Here is a 4988-nt window from a genome sequence, read left to right on the forward strand (position 1 = left end):
CTCCTCCAACCGCCGTCGGGCCCGCGCCCCTCGCCGCCTCTGACTGGGGGGAGCCGCACCGAAGCTTTGCTGTTTTTTTTACGAGCGTGTTGAGCGGCTAGAAAGGAAAGGGGACTAGTGGAGGCAGGGCAAGGAAGGAAAACTGCCGTCTGCCCGAGGCAAACCCCTCTGCGTAGAGGTGACTGCATGAGAACCGCGCGGAGTTTGCCAGGCCTCGGCAAAAGTCTTCAAACAACACCCGGCTCATTCCTCTGTAAGGGCGGTAGAGACTCCTGAACCGAGAGGGCTGCTGACTCCAACGCCACTCCGGCCTATTTGGTTGCTCCCTTTTGCTTCAGGAGGGGTGATCACTGCGACCTTTGGGCTGGAAGGGGAGATTCTTAGCACCGGGCCAGTTAAAAGGAACCCCTCAGCTTGATTCTTCAAACAGTGTCTGGAAAACAGTTGCTCCCATTAGCAGAAAAGGAAACTTCCTAAACGTTCATGGGCGACAGGAGCCTCCCGAGTCTGGGGGGCACCAGATTGCCAGGGGGGCCTGCGGCCAATCACGGAGCCAGCGGCGAAACCAGACGCGCACTTCCACTGTTGCAGCTGGCGCTTCCAGGGGGCCCACGGGAGAGCTCACCCACTATGCATCGCCAGTGTAAATGTCCATGGCTAAAACTGAAAGAACTTTCATGCCAGTATTTTCCAGATATAAAAAAGGAACCAGTTAAATAAGTGAAGAAAGGTGAAGATGACACCGAACAAGTTTCATAGTTTCTAAGGTCAGAAGGGACCTGAGCAGATCATCTAGACCAACCCCCTGCCATGGCAGGAAAGAATACTGGAGTCAAACGACCCCAGCAAGGTGTACAACTAAGTTTTTCTGACTGTTTCTCATTAAGCTGAGATTTTCAGTTTAATTCTCTTCTTTCTTCCTTCCTTTTCTAATGCTGCTTGCTGCCTTTTACTGTGAACCTGCTAATTATCCTAATTATGATATTTCAAATGGATGGCTTAAGCACAAACTGTTGTGGGATGCCTCTGATTCTCACTGATGAATTCTGTGGATTCCACAGAAGCATGAACCATTTCATGGTCTGGAAAGTGAAAGTTTGTGCTGGTGGAAAACTATATTTTTCCTTCAAAAGCTGCTAGTCGCAAACAATTCAGTTTTCTTCATAATAAATTTACAAATGGTCTCCGTCGCCTGAAGAAGCCAGTGAAAAGTGAGATGGAAGGATGTTATATTATCACCACAAAATTGCTACTGCAATAATTTTTTTTCACTTTAATAAAATTTACAAATAAACAGTAGGAGTCGCATGCAAATCATCACTCAATGAAGTTTCATACATTATGGTAAACAATAGTGATATGGGTGATCATGCTGCAGACATTTTAGGACTCACCTTAATTTTACTCACATATTCAGTTTGGTTAACATAAATTGAACTATTTGCATAGTTAAAATTAAGCACCTGCTTAGTTGTTTTCAGAATTAGAAATGTAATGATGGTAGATTTTTTTCATATCAGTCTCTCCAGTATCCATCCTATTTTGTAAATTTGATTTGGCTTAAAAAGTATTCATCACCTCTTTCTGTTAAAAAAGTTGTGCTGTGCTAAACCCATAAAAATCGTGCTGTTTCACTTTTTCCTATGTTGTATTCACTGTTTATAAAACTACTCAATTTTTTGTTGCTCCCTGTTGTTGTGATACAATTAGACCTGTTTTTAAATAGCGGCACCCTACAATTCATCTATAAAACCGAAGTGAATAATGATACAAAACATAAGTGGGGCTTTATGTCAATCTGAAATAAATATATTTTTAAAAAAAGATTTGCAGAGATTGATAGAAATCCATTAGGATACAGAGAAGAAAAAATCCAAAATAACAAACATAATTTAATTCTAGAAGTGCAGGCGGACAATTCTGTGCCCTGTAATTTGACCAGTAATTTGATTTGTACTACCCATAATGCTTGAAAGCTGGAAAATGAAATTGACAATACTATGTACATACATTTTTGTCGCCCAGTCTTGTGTTTATCTAGCTGGATCTAGAAACAAAACTATTTTTAAAAAGATTTCTTCAGAAGACACCTCCTTAAACAAGTACAGTATATTGATTGTTTACCTTTTATAAAAGCACATAAGCCAAATTCATTTGCACAAATGTCAGATACACAATGTGTGAGATCTCTTTTGGGATACAATTCCTGATTGTAGCAGCAATTAATTATATCACATAAACTGATAAAGTGCAGAGGCCTTATTATTTACAAGTAAGCAAACTGCTAATTCCCTGCTGACACCTGTGCACTGGGTTGTGTAACAAGCAAGAGCTTGGGACTAAGCCAATCAGTCTCTTAGATATGTTGTATTAGCTTAGGGTTTTGATCCTGCAAAGACTTACATATCTGCTTAGCTTTATAAATTTTAAGCAACCTAACAGGTAGAGGCTTCAGACCTCAAAAACTATCACATATAATCTGAATTATTTCAGAATTGAGCTGTTCACAAATTAGATTTTCTGTTCCATGGGAAAATTCAAAGTTCCAAAATAAATAAATAATTTAGGTTGGAATGAGAAGTGTAACTTTGGACATTTTCTGCAACAAGGAAATCCTTAAAGGCTACGGACAGAAGTTAGACATAAACCAGTTTAAGTGATCAGGAACTGGCTGAACAGAACAGAAGTTCAGCACACTTAAACTACTCTCAAAATGGCTGAAATGGATTTAAAATAAACCTGGTTGAATGTAGTAGCAGGTTTAACTAATTTAGGTCAACCCAGTTTATGGAACTTCTGTCCCAGATCCCCTCCTGATTCAACTAATTCACAGTCCTCCAGCATCCCAGGATGCTGAGCCCTGGACTGTGCTCTCTGCTGTAACAAAGAAAGGCAGCCCCACCTCTAGCTGTAAGTGGAGTGGGGGGAGCTTTTCCATCCCTGGTAGCTGGAAGCCAGCCAGCCAAGAATCAGCCTGGCTCCCAGTTGGGGTGAGGTGAGTAAAGCTTCCACTGCAGGTTTCCCTTCATGCTGGGCACAGCCTGGCTGGAGGTCCAGAGCTGGGAGGGGCATTTCTCCCCCAACTCTCTCCTCAGCCTGCCCGCCATCCAGGGAGGGGACATGACCAGGTGATTGCCCCAGCTTCCTGCTCTGGTGGGGGGAGTAAAGCCCCCAACTTTGGGCTCCCCCACCTGAACCAGGCTGGGGGTCCAGAGCCCAGGTGGAGGGGGACCATTTCTCCCTCTCACTCCCTCCTCAGCTGGCCCACCAGCCAAGGAGGGGGCATGGTCAGATGATCCCCTGGCTCCTAACTAAGGTGAGGAGAGTAAAGCCTCCACTGCTGGTTTCCCTTCAGCCAGCCTGCTGGCTGAGGAGGGGGCATAGCCAGATGATTGCCCCAGCTGCCAGCTTCAGGAAAGCTCGCAGTGGGGGCTTTACTCCCCCACTCCAAGCCAGGAGCCAAGCCAATCACCCAGCCATGCCTCGTCCTCTGCTGGCAGGCTGGGGGTCTGGAGCTGGGTGCTGGGGGCGTTTCCCCCCCACTCCCTCCTCAGCTGGCCTGCTGGCTAAGGAGGGAGCATGGCTGGGTGATTAGCCCAGCTCCTGGCCGTGGGTGTGGGAGGCAAGAGAAGAAGAAACGCCCTGCTGGGCCTCTGTTTTCGAGTCCAGCCCCCTGTCCAAAGGGCAGGAAGTCAGCTGAAGTCATAAGATCCCAGCAAGATAAGCATCCAATTTACTCTTGAAGGTGTTCAATGTAGGTGCTTGAACCACCTCCAATGGCAGGCTGTTCCAGACCTTGGTGTTGCACCTCGATCACCGGTGTACCCTTGACCTGCGAGCCTGGGTCGGCACGACCGGCTTGGCGCAGAAGGGATCGATGACCGGACAGGCGGGGATTAGCGGCGAGTAGGAGTCAGGTGGCTTGAAGCGTATTGGTTACAAGAAAGGTTTATTGTACTTACGCTACCGATGGTTGCAGCGTAGGCAGGAAAGCTGGCTTGTTCAGTTACAGTGCATAAACAGAACGATCTAAAGGGGTCTGTTGGTTCACGGGGTTCCTGAGTCGAGCCCTTGCTTTCTAACCCGAAGGCTAGGTGTGGCTGCCCGACTCAATAGTCCCAGAACTGGTCAACAGCTCATACACAGGGAGAAACTATAATGCACTTTCAATCAGCAAACTTCCGAGAGCTCTTTGACGAGAAGAACAGACGAACCGGTGAGGAATGAAGTACGCCAAAATGAAGATCGGTTGGCGGGGAGAAGATGTCTGCAGGTGGCCAATCTGCTGACTGTGTCTTCTTGGTGTGCATAATGGTGGGAATCTGTTCTTATTTATAGTCAGCAGTGACCAATCACTTCATGCCAATTGTGAATATTTACTGACTGCCAATTACATTCCTACACCAGTGACCTAGATACATATTCATCTGACCTAGATACCTATTCATTTGACCTAGATACATTATTCATCTGGCCTGCTTTGCTGCCCTCAGCGGGTTCAAACGCTCAATCATGTGATTGGCACCTGCAATTCTTATCATTGCAGACAACAAGCCTCCAAATATGGAGAACAAACTTTTAACAAACTCCAAATGCAATGCTTCTCTCAGCAAGGAAATAAAGGCCACTAGTGCTGAGAGGTCTTTATGGCCTGCAATCTTACTAAGTTATTATGATCTTTCGCTTTGCTGGCATCGGCACTCTAACTGACAGGTAGAATTCAGCCATGACACTTGGGAGCTCGGACAGCAAAGAAATTCTTCCTTATGCCCAGCCTGAAACGGTCTTGCCGTAGTTTATAACCATTCAACCTCATCATTCCTTGGGGCGCTCTGGTGAACAAACGTTCCCCCAGGTACTGGTGGTCATCCCTTATAAACTTATAGGTGGCCATCAGATCACCCCTAAGCCTGTGCTTTTCCAGGCTAAAGAGCCTCATGGCTCTCAGCCTATCATTGTAAGGTCTGTTTTCCTGACCTCTGATCATG

The 4988-nt window shown here is 45.9% G+C and overlaps 1 protein-coding gene across 1 annotated transcript in view; it reads right to left on the reverse strand.

Annotated features, from left to right (window-relative positions):
- The window catches only part of LRRC27 (leucine rich repeat containing 27), a 73890-nt gene extending 73563 nt beyond the window's left edge, over window positions 1–327 (reverse strand). The window contains exon 1 of the mRNA XM_019556254.1: window positions 195–327. The gene's annotated coding sequence lies outside the window, so the exon portion shown is untranslated. The remainder of the gene's footprint in view (window positions 1–194) is intronic.
- Between the last annotated feature and the right edge of the window lie 4661 nt (window positions 328–4988).

The sequence above is a fragment of the Crocodylus porosus genome, unplaced genomic scaffold, assembly GCF_001723895.1.
Source record: "Crocodylus porosus isolate Cpor-Errol unplaced genomic scaffold, CroPor_comp1, whole genome shotgun sequence".
NCBI lineage: Eukaryota > Metazoa > Chordata > Crocodylia > Crocodylidae > Crocodylus > Crocodylus porosus.